This window comes from Molossus molossus, unplaced genomic scaffold (genome assembly GCF_014108415.1).
Source record: "Molossus molossus isolate mMolMol1 unplaced genomic scaffold, mMolMol1.p scaffold_m16_p_11, whole genome shotgun sequence".
NCBI classification, from domain to species: Eukaryota; Metazoa; Chordata; class Mammalia; order Chiroptera; family Molossidae; genus Molossus; species Molossus molossus.
Genome location: NW_023425346.1, coordinates 7,544,872 through 7,564,083, shown reverse-complemented (window position 1 = coordinate 7,564,083; position 19,212 = coordinate 7,544,872).

The following is a 19,212-nucleotide window of genomic DNA, read 5'->3' as shown; positions in this document are numbered from 1 at the left end:
AGAGAAACATCGATGTGAAAGGGACACATCGAGTGGCTGCCACCCTCACAACCCAACCAGGGCCGGGGACAAACTGCAACCAAGGCACATGCCCTTAGCGGGAACCGAACCCGGGTCTCTCTGGACCGCAGGCCGATGCTCTAACCGCTGAGCCAAACCAGCCAGGGCTGTAGATATCTATTAAATCCATTTGATCTAGTGCATTACTTAGAATCTCTGTTTCCTTGTTAATTTTTTCTACAGGGTCTATCCAGTGATTTCAGCAGGGTGTTGAAGTCACCTGCTATGATTGTATTGCTGCTGATTTCTCCTTTGAAGTCCTTCAGAAATTTAAAAATATATTTTGGTGCTTCTATGTTGGGTGCATATGTTTACCAAGGTCATATATTTCTGTTGGATAGATCCTTTCAATATTATGTAGTAGCCTTCTTTGTCTCTAGTTATGGCCTTCATTTTGAAGTCTACTTTATCAAATATGAGTATTTCTATCCCAGCTTTTTTCCTTTCCATTTGCTTGGAAGGTTTTTTTCCCATCCCTTTACTTTCAACCTATGCGAGTCTTTTGTTGTGAGGTGAATCTCTTGTAAACATATGTATGAGTCATGTTTTCTTATCCAATCCACTACTCTGTCTTTTGATCAAAGTGCTCAGTCCATTTACATTTAAAGTTATTATTGATATGTACTTATTAATTGCCATTTTTGTTTAGTGTGGTTCTATTTTTCATCCTATTTCTTCTACTACTTACAGCAGTCCTTTTAACATTTCTTGCAGTGCTGGTTTGCTAATATATTTCCTTAGCCTTTTTTTTTTTGTCTGGGAAGCTCTGTATTTGACCTCCTATTTTGAATGATAGTCTTGCTGGATAGAGTAGTCTGAATTCAGATTCTTGTTTTTCATTACCTTGATTAATAAAGAGATATTTCTTGTATTATTTCGGTTATTCTAAAAAGTATATAAGGATATCAAATTGCCCAGCTTATAATTTAACAACAATTCCATAACTGTATAATAACAGAACAAGAAGATTCTAGATTAATTTCACTATTTAAAATAGTCAGAAATCTCAACCAAATTCAGCATGCATTAACGCATTAATTTAACATGCTAAAGAAAGGTTTACTCAAGAGTGTAAGTATGGTTCAACATTATAACAATATCTTAATGTAATTATATCATTATATGCAAACTAATTTAATAAAGTTCAATCCCTCATTATTTTCTCATTAAAAAAGTGCTGATGAATAATATACTTTCAGAAAGGCATACAAATCTATCAATTAATTTTCATGAGCTTAAATCATTCATGCAACTGGTACCCATAACTTTACATGTTACCCATATCCTCCTTTCTAGTTAGTAACTCTCATCCCTGATAAGAAAACCAGTCCTTTCTTCAGATAAGCAGAGCAAAGGCAACATTTAATAAATGGTATTGAGATAGCTGAGTAGCCGTGTGGAAAAATAAAGTTGGATTCCTGGATTAGTTATTTCTGGTTGCACTTTAAACAAGTGAAGTGATACCCTGGTTCCCTGTGTGTCTGGCTTCTTCCTCTCACCCTGAGGTGTGTCAGATTCCTGTGTGTCGCTTGGTGCAGTCCTGGTGTTCCTTCCTACTGCTGTGTTTGGTGCATTGTGGGGATATGAGGCATTTTACTGACCTGAATGGGCAATTTGAAGAACATGTACATTGTTTTCATTTGGGGGTTATTAACAATAATAATGGGGCTATGGATATTTTTATACACAGTTTTTGGTAAACATATGTGTGTAGTTCTGCTGTTCCCACATCGGAGTAGAATTGTGATGGCAGGGAACATGAATATTCATCATATTCAGCCAGGATGAGTTGTTATGTGCATGGGATTATTAAGGACATGCTCTCAGGAGAAATGGGTGAAGCAGTAGGAGGAGCAGGGAAGAGAAGAGGGAGGACCCCAGCAAGGGTGTGATTTAAGGCCAAGTCCTGTGAGTGGAGCCTTCCTGATCCCAAGAGAGGCCTGAGAGAGGTTGCTGGACTTTCATACTTTTGCACCCATCAGTTGCTGGCTTAAGGCTAGGGGGCATTTCTTGCTCTCTGGCCTTGTGGGCAAAGTGGTCTCAATAGCATAAGGCTCATCCTCTCTAAAAGAGTTGCAGGTGAGGGAAACTGAAGGCAAACCAGTGAGCTGTGGGAGGGATGCACGGCAGGTGTTGAGGGCTCCGGGAGGGATGCTGAAAGGGTCTCCTGCCGGGGCTCTGCCCCTCTACACTCCCAGCAGCAGCCTCATCCTTGTCACACTGGATACATCTGTCTTTTTCAATGTAGCCATTCTGGTAAGTCGACAACTATTCAACAATGAAAACATTTTTAGCAAAGTAGAATTAGAAAGGTACGTCTTTGATAGAATTAATAAACCAAAAACCTATAGAAGTGCAAATATTTTAGATGCACTTTCTTTAAAATCAGGAAAAATTAAGGATGACCTCTCTTGCTGCCAGATTGTGAGTGGTATTAAAAGTCCTGGAAAATGGTGTCAGATATGAAAAGACACAAAAGTTATAAGAATTAGAAGAGAGGGATAAAAATATATTTACAGGTTGTTTTGTACATAGAAAACAACAGAATAAATAGAAAATAATTAAATCTACAAATAGTCATAGGGTTTATAGGTACAAAGTCAATTCACAAAAAGCTATAGCATTTATCTTCAGCATCAATAACCATCCAAAATACAACACAAAATAAGACAGTCACAATAGTTACAAAGAATCTAAATAGTCTACAAATGGACAGAGATTAATAACATATCAAAAGAAAAATAGGCAAATTTTATTAAAAAATTTTTTAAAATAAATTAATTTATTTTTGTTACAGATGTTTCTCCGTTTTCCTCCATTAATTCCCCCCTTTCCATTCCCTCTCTGCCCAGTCCCCAGCTTTGTAGTCCATGTCCATTGTTCATGTGTATGTGCATATAAGTTCTGTGGTTTATCTCTCTTCCACCACCCTCTCTTCTGGGGATTGTCAGTTTGTACCCCACTTCCGCATCTCTGGGACTACTCCATTCTTCAAACTGTTATTGTTCATCATATTCCACAGATAACTGAGATCGTATGATACTTGTCTTTCTCTGTTTGGCTTGTTTCGCTTAGGATAATACTTTCCAGGTCCCTCCACGTAGTCTCAAAGGATAAGAGAGCTTTCTTTCTTACAGCTGCATAGTACTCCATTGTGTATATGTACCACCGCTTTTTTATCCATTCGTCTACTGATGGACATTTGCGCAGTTTCCAGATCTTAGCTATTGCAAATAGTGCTTCTACAAACATGGGGTTACATATATTCTTTCTAATTGGTGCTTCAGGTTTCTTAGGGTATATTCCTAGAAGTGGGATCACTGGGTCAAATGGAAGCTCAATTTTTAACTTTTTGAGGTAACACCATAGAGTTTTCCATAGTGGCTGCACCAGTCTGCATTCCCACCAGCAGTGTACTAGAGTCCCCTTGTCTCCACACCTCGCCAACACTTGTAGTTTGATGATTTGTTGATGGTGACCATTCTGACAGGTGTGAGGTGATACCTCATTGTTGTTTTAATTTGCATCTCTCTGATGATTAGTGATGTTGAGCATTTTTCATATGTCTCTTAGCCATTTGTAAGTCCTGTTTGGAGAGGTGTCTATTTAGTTCCTCTGCACATTTTTTTTTGTGATTACATTTTTCAGAAATATTTATTGTTGAATATATTACAGATGTTTCTCATTTTTCCCCCATTGACCCCCTCCTCCCCACTCCCGCCCCCCTCCTACCTTTTCCCACACTATTGTCTGTGTCCATTAGTTATGCATATAAGTTCTTTGGTTTATTTCTTCCCAACTCCCCAACCCCCCAACCCCTTTCCCTATGAGGCTTGTCAGTGTAGCAATGGATTTGTACTTCTTAATGCTTTCACTTTCTTCACTGGTTCCCCAAACCCCCCTCCCATCTGGCAACCAACAAAATGTTCTCTGTATCTATGAGAATGTTTCTGTTCTGCCTGTTCATTTTGTTTGTAGATTCCATTGTCCATAGATATGTATTCATTGCCATTTTGTTTGTTCATATATTTTATCTTTTTCTTCAAAAAGATTCATTATTTTATATAATAATGGTTTGGTGCTGATGAATTCCTTTAACTTTTTCTTGTCTTGGAAACTCTTTATATGGCCATCGATTCTAAATGACAGCTTTGCAGGATAGAGTAATCTTGTTTGTAGGTTCTTGCTTTTCATCACTCTGAATATTTCTTGCCACTCCTTTCTGCAAAGTTTCTTTTGAGAAATCAGCTGACAGTCTAATGGGAACTCCCTTGTAGGTAATGAACTGCTTTTCTCTTGCTGCTTTTAAGATTCTTTCTTTGTCTTGAACCTTTTGCATTTTGATGATGATGTGTCTTGGTGTGGGCCTCTTGGGGTTCATCTTGTTTGGGACTCTCTGTGCTTCCTGGACTTGTATGTCTGTTTCCTTCACCAAGTTAGGAAAGTTTTCTGCCATTATTGTTTCAAACAGGTTTTCAATTTCTTGTTCTCTCTCTTCTCCTTCTGGCACCCCAAGATGCGAATGTTGGCACGCGTGAAGTTGTCCCAGAGGCTCCTTACACTATCCTCATTTTTTGGATTCTTTTTTCTTTTTGCTGCTCTGATTGGGCGTATTTTGCTTCCTTATATTCTAAATCAATGGTTTGCTTCTTGGATTTACGTACTCTACTATTGAATCTGTGTAAATTATTCTTTATTTCAGTTAATGCCTCCTTCATTTCTGACTGTGCATCCATCATTTCTGACTGGTCCTTTTTTATGCTCTTGAGGCCCTCCCTAAGTTCACTGAGGTTCTTACTAAGTTTATTGAGCATCCTTATAAGCAGTATTTTGAACTAAGCATCTGTTAGGTCGCTTATCTCCATTTTGCTTAGTTCTTTTCTTGGGGTTTTGTTCTGTTCTTTCATTTGGGACATGTTTTTTTGTCTCCTCATTTTGACTGCCTCCCTGTGTTTGTTTCTGTGTATTACTTAACAAGAAGTATGGGGCTATCTGAGATCAGATGGTGCTTGTTTGAAAGAATTTAGGAAAACCTGAAGCAGGATCCAAGCCAGGCCCATCCTATGGTTAAGCAACTGGCAACTGTTGGGGTCAAGAGAGGGCCCTTTAAGAATAAGTTTGCTGTATGTGCAGAACTTGTTTGCCTGCTTGCAATTTGCTGCCTGAAGGTCCTTGAAGTATCGCCTTGAGGAGCATTCCTGAGATAAAGCCCCTGGTTGGTGTTGAAGCAGTAAAAGCTTTTGATAATTGAGAATTGTTTTCTCTGCTCATGCATCCTTTTCCTCCTCCCCTGCCTGACTTTTCCCACAAGTATATAATCTGTTACCTATCTGCAATAAAGTTGAGACTTGATCAGAGCCCTGTCTTGTCTCCATTTCTCGTGTCTCTTGTCCCTTCTCATCCTCACTCCCCCTCTAGAGTCCTCGTTGCTTGACCTGCGGGACGGGTCAGGCAACAGCTTGGGTGGGCCTGAAAGTTGGGTGGGGCGGGGCCTCAGGGAATCACCAGGGCAGGGCTACCAGTGTGAGCCAGGTTGCTGGAGTCCCAGATATGGCTTCTGTCTGCCGCCCCAGGGAAGGGCTCACCAAAGGAACAAAGGCCTCTGACAGCACGTTTTTTTCCCAGAGAAAGCCCCCTCTCCAGCCCTCGCTCCAGTGCCAAACAGCTCAGTTCTTCCCTGTATGTTGTTGGTGCCCCTTGAGCTGCCTCCCCTCCAAGCTTAGAGGGAGTGAGTTTGTTAAGTCCATGCACAGGCCCTTTAAGAGGAGCTTCCTGGGGCTCCAGCAGCTGCAGCCTCCCTCAGCCTCAGTTCCCGCTGGTTTTTCCAGCCAGAAGTTATGGGGACTTCTCTTCCTGGCACTAGAACCCTGAGCAAGGCATCTGGTGTGGGACAGGGTCGCCTCAGTCCTCAGGGAGGACCTTCCCAGCCGAGGTATTCTCCTGATTTTTATCCGCCACATGTGGGTGTGGACCAGCCCATCATGCCTCCGCCCCTCCTACCAGTCTGGATGTGGCTGTTGCTTTAATTCCGCAGTTGTAGGACTTCCATTCAGCTTGATTTCAGGCAGTTTGAATGATGGTTGTTCTGTAGTTTAGTTGTAACTTTGATATGGTTGTGGGAGGACGTGATACGGCATTTACCTATGCTGCCATCTTGACTGGAAGTTCCCTCTGCACATTTTTTAATTGGGTTCTTTGTCTTCCTTTTGTTAAGTTGTATGAGCACTCTATATATATTGGAAATTAACCCTTTATCTGATATAGCATTGGCAATTATGCTCTCCCATACAGTGGGTTGCCTTTCCATTTTGATGATTGTATCTTTTGCTGTGCAGAAGCTTTTTAGTTTGATGTAGTACCATGTGTTCATTTTGTCCTTTGTTTCTGTTGTCTTAGGTGATGTATCAGTGATAATTCTGCTGCATATGATGTCTGAAATTTTGTTGCCTACATTTTCTTCTAGGATTTTATGGATTCATAAGTCACATTTAAGTCTTTTATCCATTTTGAGTTTATTCTTGTAAGTTGATGGTCTAGTTTCATTTTTTTTTTTTTGCATGTTGCTGTCCATATTTCCCAACACCATTTATTAAAGAGGCTGTCTTTACTCCACTGTATGCTCTTGTCACCTTTGTCAAATATTAATTGAGTATGTCGCCTTGGGTCCATTTCTGGCTTTTCTATTGTGTTCCATTTATCAATCTGCCTGTTCTTATGCCAGTACCAGGCTGTTTTGATTACAGTGGCTATGTAGTATAACCTGAAATCTAGTAATGTGATCCCTCCAACTTTAGTCTTCTTTTACAAGATTGCTGTGGCAATTCAAGGTCTTTTATGGTTTCATATGAACTTTTGAAGTATTTGTTTTAGTTCTGTGAAGTATGTTATTGGTATTTTGATGGGGATTGCATTGAATCTATAGATTGCTTTGGGTAGTATGAACATTTTAATGATGTTAATTCTTCCAATCCATGAACAAGGTATAAGCTTCCACTTTTTTATATCTTGCTCTATTTTTTTTTTTCAATGACCTGTAGTTTTCTGTGAAAAGGTCCTTTTTATTTATTTATTTTTGGTTAAGTTTATTCCTAGGTATCTTAATTCTTTTGCCATGATGGTAAATGGATTGTTTTTTTAGTTTCTCTTTCTGTGCATTCTTCATTGGTGTATAAGAATGCCATCAATTTCTTGACATTAATTTTGTATTTTGAACTTTGCCAAATTCATTTATTCAGTCTAGTAAATTTTTGATGGAGTCCTTGGCGTTTTCTACATATAGTATCATGTCATCTGTGAATAATGACAGTTTCACTTCCTCCTTTCTGATTTGGATACCTTTTATTTTTTCTTCCTGTCTAATTGCTGTGGCTAAGACTTCCAGTACTATGCTGAATAAGAGTGGTGAAAGTGGGCATCACTGTCTGTTCCTGTTCTTAAGGGAAATGCTTTTAATTTTTGCCCATTGAGTATAATATTGGCTGTAGTCTTTCATGTATGGCCTTTATTATGTCAAGATATGATCTCTCTATTCCCAGATTGCTGAGTGTTTTTATCAGAAATGGGTGCTGGATTTCGTTGAATGCTTTTTCAGTGTTATTGATATGATCATATGATTTTTATCTTTCATTTTGTTTACATAGTGTATCACTTGTATTGATTTGCAAATATTGTACCAGCCTTGCATCTCTGGGACAAATCCCACTTGGTCATGGTGAATAATTTTTTTGATGTATTGCTGGATTCGATTTGCTAGTATTTTATTCAGGATTTTGGCATCTATGTTCATCAGGGATATTGGCCTGTGGTTTTCTTTTTTTGTAGTGTCTTTTTCTGGTTTTGGAATTAGAATTATGCTGGCCTCATTAAACGAGTTTGGAAGTCTTCCTTCTTCTTGAATTTTTTGAAATAGTTTGAGGAGAAAGGGTATTAGTCCTTTAAATGTTCAGTCAATTTCCCCCATGAAGCCGTCTGGGCCTAGGCATTTTTTTTTTTTCCCTCTGGGAGAGTCTTGATTACATCTTCAATTTCTTTTGTTCTTATTGGTCTGTTCAAGTTTTCTATCTTGTTCTGGTTCTGTTTTGGGAGACTATGTGTTTCTAGAAATTAGTCCATTTCACTTAAATTATTGAATTTGTTGCTGTATAATTGTTCATAATATTTGTCAACAATCCTGTATATTTCTGTGGTGTCAGTTATTATTTCTCCTCTTTCATTTCTGATTTTGTGTATTTGGGGTCTCTCTTTGTTTCTTGGTGAGTGTAGCTAAGATCCATCAATCTTGTATATCTTTGTTTCATTGATCCTTTGAATTGGTTTTTTGGTCTCCATGTCATTTATTTCTGCTCTGATCTTTGCTATTTTCTTCCTTCTACCTGCTCTGGGGTTTTCTTTTTGTTTGCTTTCTAGTTCTTTAAGTTATGAGGTTTATAGTCTATTAGAAATATTTCTTACTTCTTGAGGTAGGCCTGTAGTGCTATGAACTTCCCTCTGAGAACTGCTTTTGCTGCATCCCATAGCTTTTGTGTTATTGTGTGTTTATTTTCATTGGTTTCCAGGAGGTTTTTAATTTCTTCCTTGATCTCTATGGTAACCCATTCATTGTTCAATAACATGCTATTTAGCCTCAATGTTTTCAAATGTCTTTGTATGTTCTTGGTGCAATTGATTTCTAGTTTGCATGCCATTGTGATCTAAGAAGATGCTTGATATGTTTTCAATCTTCTTGAACATGTAAAGACTAGTTTGTTTCCTAACATGTGGTCTATCTTTGAGAATGTCTCATGTGCACTTCAGAAGAATGTGAATTCTGTAATTTTCGGGTGTAATTATTTGTAGCTATCTATTAAAACCATTTGATCTAGTGCTTCATTTAGAGTCTGTGTTTCCTTGTTAATTTTTGGTCTAGAAGATCTATCCAGTGATATCATCAGGGTATTGAAAATCCCTGCTATGACTGTATTGCTGTTGATTTCTCCTTTGATGTCGTCCAAAATATTTTTATTATATTTTGGTGCTCCTTTATTGAGTGCATATATGTTTATCCAGGTTATATCTTCCTATTGGATAGATCCTTTCAATATTATGTAGTGGCCTTCTTTGTCTCTAGTTATGGCCATCATTTTGAAATCTACTTCATCAGATATGAGTATTGCTACCCCAGCTATTTTTTCCTTTCCGTTTGCTTGAAAGATATTTTTCCATCTCTTTACTTTCAACTTATGTGAGTCTTTTGTTGTGGGGTGGGTCTCTTGTAAACACCATATATGTAAGTCATGCTTTCTTATCCAGTCAGCTGCTCTGTGTCTTTTGATTGGAGCATTCAAACCATTCACATATAGGTGATAATTAATATGTACTTATTTATTGCCATTTTTGTTTAGTGTGGTTTTATTTTTCTTTCTATTTCTTCTACTAATTACAGCAGTTTTTTTTAGCATATCTTTTAGCATATTTGGTTTGGTGTTAATATATTCCCTTAGCCTTTTTTTTTTTTTTTTTTTTTTTTTTGTCTGGAAAGCTCTTTATTTGACCTTCTATTTTGAATGATAGTCTTGCTAGATAGAGTAGTGTTGGTTCAGATCCTTGTTTTTCATAACTTTGATTACTTCATGCCATGCCCTTCTGGCCTGTAGTATTTCTGTTGAGAAGTCAGCTGAGAGTTTTATAGTGTTTCCTTTGTAGGTAACCTGTTGCTTATCTCTTGCTGCCTTTAGGATTCTCTCTTTGTCTTTAATTTTTGGCATTTTAAGTACTATGCGTCTTGGCGTGAGCCTGTTTGGTTTCTTCTTACTTGGGGCTATCTGTACTTCTTGAACTTGAATGCCTTCGTCCTTCACCAAGTTAGGAAAGTTTTCTGTCACTATATCTTCAAATATATTCTCTAACACTTGTCCATTTTATTCCTCTTCTGGGACTCATATGATGCAAATGTTATTATGTTTCCAGTTGTCCCATAGTTTTCTTAAACTGTCTTCCTGTTTTTTAATTGTTTTCTCCTTTCGGTTTTCTGATTAGTTGATTTTTTCTATCCTGTCTTCTAATTCACTGATCTGGTACTCAGCTTCCTCTAATCTGCTGGTTAGTCCTTCCAATGAGTTCTTAATTTTTGCTATGTCATCTTTCATTCCCACTTGGTTGTTTTTCAATGTTTCTATATCTTTTCTCATGGTGCTGATGTCCTTACTCATGCTGTTGAGCTTCCTCAAGATCATGGCTGTGAACTCTACCTCTGATAAATTGCTTAGCTGCATTTCATTTATCTCATCTTTGATAGAGTTCTCTTGTTCTTTCATTTGGGATTTGTTTCTTTGTCTCACCATTTTGGCTATCTCAGTGGGTTTTGGAGCCTGCCAAATTTTTCCTGTGGGTGTTAGTGTTCTGCGGTTTGGATGGCTCCCTCCGCTGGGTTTGGATGAACATGGGTGGGCCCACTTTAAACACCACTGTCAAGTCTTACTTTTCTGGGTAGATTTTCAAGCCCAGGAAAGGTTCAGTTATCCTCTAGCTTTTTCCTGGAATCTCGTAGTCTCAGTTACTCAGTGCCTTGGAATGTAGCCCTGATGTTCTACATAAGAGGATTTCTCAAGGGTGGGATAGATGCTGGTTGTTAATGAGACTCAATTTGCATTTCTTTGCCTCACCTGGAAAAGGCTGAATCTCTGAGGGGTGGGGGGCTTCTGCTTTTCCCCACAGCTCTTGAAAGGAGCACACAGGCCACCATCTTTTGTGGTCACCTCTTAGCAAGAACTCTGAGTGCCCTTCAAATCCCGGGTGTCTCCACAGAGTTCCAGCCCAGTCTGCCCTCCCTTTGATGTAACCCCCAGGTGAGTGGCTGTGGCTGTTTTGGTGCTCTGTCCTGGCTCTCAGCGCTGTGTAGCAGGCTTGGTGTTTATTACCCAAGATTGCTGCTCACAGCTAACACTGTTGCTGTCTGTGGGCTACCAGCCTACTACCCTCTCACGCCTCCACAGATCTTACCAGTGTCCCTGGTTATATGGTTCTGTCCTGCTGCTTTACTGTTGCTTTTTTTTTTGAGGATTTGTCTTTATTTTAGTTTTAATTCCTGTTTGGTCCTGGGAAATTGTCTGTGTAGCTTCCATTCACTCCGCCTCCACTTTCACATCCTCTACACCAATCATGTGCACAGCTGGGTTGCACAGGCCTCTCTGGTGCCCCCACAGCCTGCAGGTCCTGCAGGTAACTGGATCACACAGTCGCTGCTAGTTCACACAGGCCTCTCTGATGCCCTCGTACCCTGTAGGTCCCATGGGCAGGCAGCTAGATCGCACCAGTTTCTCTCAGGCTCTGGCTTCCCACCGCTGTTGTGGGCTACTGGGTTGCACAGGCCTCACTGGTGCCCCAGCACCCTGCAGGACCCACGGGCAGCTGGATTGCACCAGTCTCTCTCAGGCTCCAGCTTCCCACAGCTCTTGTGAGCTGCTGGACTGCACATGCCTCTGTGGAGCCCCACGTCCTGCCTCTGGCGGCTGGGGAGTGCTGCTGCCCCATGGGGCTCAATTCCTGCTCAGCTTTTGCTGTAGTTTTTGGGGATGGGTCTCAGCTGCTGGTCTTTGGTTCTGTTGTCTGGGGATGGATGTCTGTTCCCCAGTTTCTGTTGCTGGGGGTACTTCTCCACTCTGATCGGGCTGCTACTCTGGGGGATGGTGCTGGGTTCCAGGATGCCTGAGGCTTCCATGACCAGCACCTTGGGAGCTCCCCGACAGTGCACTGGTCTGTGTTGACACAGAGTGTCCACTGGTGCATTGGTGCCAGGTGTGCTGGTGGGCTCAGGCTCTAGCTGCTCCCACTGCCTCCTCCCAGGCAAGACCCAGGATCTTCCAAAACGGTAGGACCTCCCCGCAATGCAGGGAGAAGCCTACTGAAGGGCAGCTTTCCAGGGTAGCCAACTGCTCCATCCACAGCACAGGAACCTTCTGCTCCACGTCTTTGTACTGCAGGGGTTTGGTCATCCATCTTCACGTTCACTCACACTCTCTCACACTGACTCACTCTCTCATACACTCACCCTCCCTTCAGTCCTGCCTGCCACCATCTTCTCAAAAAATATGAAATTTAAAAGACATAAAAAAACCTAAATAAATAATCATAATTGAATAAGTTAACTTTGTAAAAATGTTAATATTTTCTCCATTTATCAGTCAATTCAATATAAACTTAACAAAGATTTTACCTTGATATTCTGAAGACTTTAACAAAGTTATTCTTAAAAAAAATTATTTTTATTGCTTTTAGAGAGAGGAAGGGAGAAGGAGAGAGAGATAGAAACATCCATGAGAGAGAACATTGACTGGCTGCCTCCTGCATGCTCCTCACTGGGGATCAGACCCACAACCTGGGCATGTGCCCTGAGTGGGAACCGAACTGGTGACCTCTTGGCGCATGGGTCGACACTCAATCACGGAGCCATACCGGCTGGGCCAGAATTATTCCTAAATAATTAAGATAAAACAAGAAGGAGGAGGGGAATTTACCCTACAATTTATGAAGACGTATGCAATAATAAGAACTGTGCTACTGGAGTAAAAACAGGCAAATAGACCAATGGGACAGAGTAGGATGTCTCAGGGTCACACCTATGCATGCATAATAGTTAAAAGTCAAACTGGCTACCAACATACCATGTGCAAGGGGGGAATTCAGTCACATTAAAGACCTAAATGTGAAAAGAAAAATAAAAAGCTAATGGAAGAAACCAGAGAAAACAACTGTGACAAACAGGGTTGCACCTCTTAAAAAACAGTTTTTGCAGGAAAAAAACTACAAATGACTTTTAAACATATAAAATAACTTTTAACTTTACTTAAGAGAAGATTAAATTAAAACTATAATGAATATTATTGTTTACATGTATTAGATTGGTGACGCTACCAAAGGGGCTAAGTTGCAGACAACAGAACCCACCTAGCTGATTTAGGCAGAAATGATTTTCATACAGGAAATTAGGTGCTTACAAAATAGTTCCAAGATCTATAAGAAAAGAATCAAAGTCGCTTTCCCAGGAAACATTCCCAGTCCCAGAGTCTCTCTGCCAAGACGGAGAGGCTGTAGGTCGTGCTGCAGAATAACATGGAAACCTACCCCCTCACTGCAGAAGTTGCCAAATCAGGAAACCACTTATGAATGAAGAAGCTGTTGTTACGGCTGCTGGCTCCAGTACCCCAGCCAAACGGATGCCTCATGCTTTACCTCTCTGCTCACAGGCTCCAGGTTCAGACCAAAATCATATGGTAGCATGTGTGATGGGTGGGACTTGAGCACTGTCTGGAGCCCTAGCTGCTAGGGTGTCTGGGGGGTGGCGTATTTTTTTTGTTCCCCACCCTTGGTGTATAGAAGGGGCAGAAATGGAGGCTATGGCCAGTCACATTGTTTTTTTCATGCACCACCAGAGGAGGTTGCTTTTGCTCGTCCGCACGAGACCAGTGGGGCCCTGAGCTTGGATATTAATGAAGGGGTAGGTGTTTCTCTTCTGATCACTCTGTCACAAACATAGAACTTCACTTTTCTTCGAACATAAATATTGTGTTTATGGAAATCTTCTGACATGCACTTTTCTTTGCCAGAGACTTTGTGCTTGCTACTGAGCCTGGAGAGAGACTAGAATGACAGAATCACAGAAATGACGAAGGTGATCCCACTGCACAAACATGTGCTCCTATATCTCCTGTTCCTTATGAGGGAAAAACAGCAACGTGGAAAGAGCCCTGGATTGAGTCAAGCATTCTGAGTTCCAGTCCAGCCTGTACTGCATTTACCTAGGACAAGGAATAACCTTCCCCATCTGGGCCTCAATGAGATGAGAGACCAGGGCTAGTGTTTCCTGTCTATGTTAAAGTCACCCAGTCTTGTGGTGAATGGATTCGTAAGGATCTGTATGAAATGAAACAAAGAAGCAGACTTGCTCTGGTCGAGTTGAGGGGGAGCCTCGTGTGCGGAGGGCCCAGATGTCCTGCTTCTCTCAGCTGCTGCACTGGGCTTGAGGTAGTTCTGCAGAGCACAGCTGAAAAGCTCTGTGACTGCCACTTTCCAAGGTGACTTTCCGACCTCAGGTGTCTTCTATTTCTCCCTTGCAGCTAAGATTCGAAAGACCGATTTTCTCAGACACTGTCCAGGGACACACCAAGTAGTGCCAGTCCCATGCGTGTGGCATGGAGGCACTTGCTCCAGGCTCTCAAGTAGGAAAAACATCCTTTATTTTCGTTCTGTAAACTGAACTGGATCAGGCAGTGTGAGATGTGTGCCCTCAGTCATGACTGGTGCTCCCTGCTCCTGTCTGAGCTCCTGTGGGCATCACAGCCTTGCTGGGGCCAGGGAACCCGGAATCCTCAGCTGCCTCCACAGGTCACACTGCTCACAGATGTCCAGTGTGGGCCTGGCCATCAATACTCTGTCCACCACTGTTCTTGGTGTCTTGACTCTCCCGGAATACTGCAGCCAGATGGAGCGTGGGTCTCTGTTCTGCAGAAGTCCCAGAACTCCTGGGGGAAAGCTAACCTGTACTCTCCCCTTCAGTCACTATATGAGATGAGGCAGGAGGAAGAGCACACCTCACCCACATCTATCATGAAAAGGGTGTCAAGAAAGAAGAGGATTTTAAGGAAAGTCTAATTAAACAAAGGATTAAAGGTGCTCGGATTACACCTGTGCTATTATGAAAAGAGCATATTTCTCCTCTGGACATCCTCTGAGTCTCATGGGTGCTTCTAGGTGCCCATACAGTTTGCCCAGAGACCCCACAATCCAGTTTCTTGCCAGACAAAGTCACCTCTTCCATCCCAGAGCGCGCATCAGTGCCTCCTGGAAGCCTGCGGCTTCACAGCCAGCACCGATCGAGATGGACAAATGTGTATTTTCCCCACAATATTTTTGTGACGTTTGCGAATAGCCATTTTTTAACCATGGGCTGCATTTTTAGTTCAGAAGCTTGTTCTAGGTAACAGTGTCCCTTCCAGTCCTCAGTGTCCCATGAAGCAGCTCTCTGTTAGCACACAGATAATCAAAGTGACAACCTCATTTTTCTTTTCAATTTTATGATGCTTGTAGGTCACCTTTGATCAGCCAGGGCCCAGGACTGAACTCCAGCTGTTCCTGGGGATGTGGTGCCATTCTTTGAATGTGTTTTGAATGCCTGCATTTAAAATGGGCTTCGGGAAAAAAATGCACAATAAATAACTCAAGCGGAGACTCAGGCCTCCAATGCATTTCCTCGAGCACTGAAATATTTAAATGCCATTTGTTACACTGCCGGTGTGCATGAATGACATACTTATTCATATCTATAAAGAAATTAAAAATACCCCAACTGCTTTAAATGGATTGTTTACCTGAACCTAGAAGAGGGAAGACAGTTGAGTAAAATCTCTGAGCTTCTGGAAGTGTCTCTATAGATGTATTAAAGTGACACAGAGCCCGTCTGCTGAGGATGATGGGAAAAGTGTTGAGAGGAAATTTCTGCATGATATGGAAGTCTCAGAAGTAATCAAGTGGCTCAGCTCATTACTGCTGAAGTTGTGGCAGGTTCAAAATTAGCCTTAATTATTGACTTCTTTAATGTTTCCGAGTGTCTATAATAAAAGAAGCATGGTGAATTTAATTTATAGTTATGCACTCAGGGATTGTTAGACTTGAAAAAAACTTAGGTCATCTTGAGGGACTGGTAGTTTACAAGCTTTTGTCCCCTCCAGGATGTCTGTGGGCCACCACAGTTCCTCCTGAAGACAGCGAGCCTTGCGGTTGAAGGGTGGGGGTGAGACATGGAGAAGGGGTTGCACGAGAGTAACAAGATCTTCAGTGTGGTGTTGAATTTGAAAAATGCTTTGTTTAGGTGAACTTGAATTTAAAACAATTCATTCAGAATAAATTCATCATTCATTCATTCATGTTTCTCAGTACACAAACAAGCAAGACGCCAATGACTCCCTCATTGATACCTCCATCACGAACACTTTCCTTGAATTCCAAACTCACAATGGATGTCTAACAGGCATCTCAAAATTATTTGGGCTGGAGCTTCCAGTCAAGATGGTGTCTAGTAAATGCGGTACTTGGATCCTCTCATGATGATACCAAAATTACAACTAAACTACAGAACAACCATCTTTCTGAAACCCCTGAAATCTAGCTGGTAAGAAGTCCTATAACTAAAGATACAAAGAAGAAGCCATATCAAGATTGATAGGAACAGCGGAGACATGGAATGGCCAGTTCCATACTCATACGTGGCTGTTAAAAATTGGGAAGTATAGCTTGGCTGTGGAGGTCCCCCCTGAGGAGTGAAGGGTACTACACCTGGCCACCCAGACCAGGGTTTCAGGGCCAGGAGGAGAAGTCCCCGTAACTTCTGGCCATAAAAACCAGCTTTGATTGTGACTGAGTGAGACAGAGCACCACTGGTGTCTCAGGTGCTCTTCTAAAGGGCTCACACACAGACTTATTTGGACTTTGTCGCTCTGAGCTTCAGTGCTGAGGTAACAGTTTGAAAGGCACCAGCGATATGTATGGAGAAACCAAATTGTCTGGCTTTTGAGAATGGGTTGGAGGGGTAGCTTTCTCCCAGATAGAAGGGCTGACAGAGGCCATTGCTCCTTTCTGAGCCCTCTTCTTCCCTCAGAGCTAGCAGGCAGGCACCATATCTGAGTCTCCATCAACCTGGTAACACTGTTCACCCTGATGACTCCCTGAGACCTCTTTGCACCCAAATTTCAGGCCCACCCAACACATTTTTGTGGCTTTTACATACAAATGGCCTGTCTTGGCTTGTTCTTTGGACTTTCTTAAAATCTCTCAAAGGTTCACATACCCCAAACAAGTAGCATCTGGCCTTGGCATGTCCTGTATCTTTTGCTAAGTGACCTTAGTCCTGACATTAGTGACAGCCAGCCCTTGCAGCTTGGCCTCTCCTGGGCACCTCCAAGCCCAGAACAAGTAGTAACTATCTGCAGATCAATCTGTAGCTCATGCCAGGTGGCCCCAGGCAGGGCACAAACTGCAACTGATCTTGATCTGTACCTACTGGGAGGCCCCAGAGCCAGCACACCCAGTGGACAACTTCAGATCATGTTGGAGCACAACTTAACCACCCTCATGAGTAAAACACTTGGTGGCTGGACTCTTTCAGCACCAGAGTCCTGCTGAAGTGAGTCCTGCTCTGTGGGGTCTGCCCCTATAGAGCAGCTCCTCTGCTGTGGTCCTGACCAGTCCTTGCAGTCCATGGGCCTGGGAATAAATCCCCCCAGTTGAGGTGCCAACAGCAATCAAGGCTCAATTGCAACAAGAGGGTGCACACAGCCCACACTAGGGACAAATCTGGAGAACCCAGTTTGGGTGATCAGAGAGGCTGTGCCACTAGGTCCTATAAAACACCTTCTACATAGGTCACTCTACCAAGACTGGGATACATAGCAGCTCTATCTAATATAAATGAACAGATACAATAAGGCAGCCAAAATGAGGAGATAAAGAAACATATCCCAAGTGAATAAACAGGACAAAAATTCAGAAAAAGAACTAAATAAAATAGAGACAAGCAATCTATAAGATGCAGAGTTTATAAGAATGTTCAATAAACTTAATGGAAGAGTAGATGAACGTAGTGAGAGAAAGAATTCATTAAAATGGAAACAGAAAACAAAAAAGAACCAGTCAGAAGTAAAGAATACGATAATTGAAATAAAAAACACATTACAGGGACTCAACAATTGAGTTGATGAAGCAGAGGATCAAATCAGAAATTTAGAAGATAAGGAATCAGATAATACCCAATCAAGAGAGCAAGAAAAAAGAATTAAAAAATGAGAATAGTTTAAGGATCCTCTGGAACAACTTCAAGAATACCAACACTCATTTCATGGAGGTACTGAAAGGAGAAGAGAGAGAGCACAAGAAATTAAAAAACTATTTGAAAAAATAATGATGGAACGTTTTCCTAATCCCATGAAGGAAATAGACATACAAGGTCAGGAAGCAAGATAAACCCAAAGAAGCCCCCATGAAGATACATCATAATTAAAATACTAATTAAAGGCAAAGAGAGAATCATAAAACCAGCAAGAGAAAAGCAGTTAGTTACCTACAAGGGAACTCCCATAAGACTGTCAGCTATTTTCTCAACAGAAACTTTGCAGGCCAGAAGAAATATTCAAAGTGATGAAAAGTAAGGAACTACAACCAAAATTATTCTACTCAGCAAAACTATTATTTAGAATTGAAGGACAAATTAAAGAGCATTGCTAACAAGAAAAAGCTAAAGGAGTTTATTACTACCTAACCAGTAATTATAAGAAATTTTAAATGGTCTTCTTAAGAAGAAGAAGAAGAAAAAAGATCAATAATATTAATAATAAAATGGCAATAAATATATATCTATAAACAATAACTTTAAATGCAAATGGAATAAATGCTCCAATCAAAAGACATACAGTGGCTGAATGGATAACAAAACAAGACCCTTACATATGCTATCTACAAGATACTCATTTCAGATCCAAAGACACACACATACTGGAAGTAAAGGGATGAAAGTAGATATTTCATAAAAATGGAGACAAAAAAAAAAAAAAAATAGCAGCTGTAGTAATACACCAGAAAATATAGACTTCAAACCAAAGGCTGGAAAAATGGCAGCAGAATGGATGGAAGCTACACAGACCGTTTCCCAGAATCAAACTGGAATTACAACTAAAATAAAGACAAATCATCAGGGAAAACCAACTGAAAAGCAGTTGGAGGGAACCCGTATAACCAGAGACAGAAAGATAAAGCCAAATCGAGCCTGGTAGGAACAGCAGAAGCACGTGAGGGTGAGCTGGGAGCCCATGGACAACAGTGGAGGGCTGTATTAACTCTGAGCACTTTCTGCTGAGAAAGCAGGGATTTTAAAAAGCACCAATTCAGCTACAGCCACTTACCTTGGACTTTGACAGAGGGAGGGTAGACTGGACTGGAACTGTGTGGAGAGAGTTCAGGGCTCCTGGCTCAGGAGAGAGCTGGAGGGGAGGACACCTGTAGTTTTGTGCTGAATTACTTCCTCATAGGATAGTAATTATTTTACTCAAAGAGCCCCTTCCCAGAGCCCCAGGGAGAAGCAACAGACCCTACCTCAGGAATTCAACACCACCAGGCCAGGCCAGAGAAACG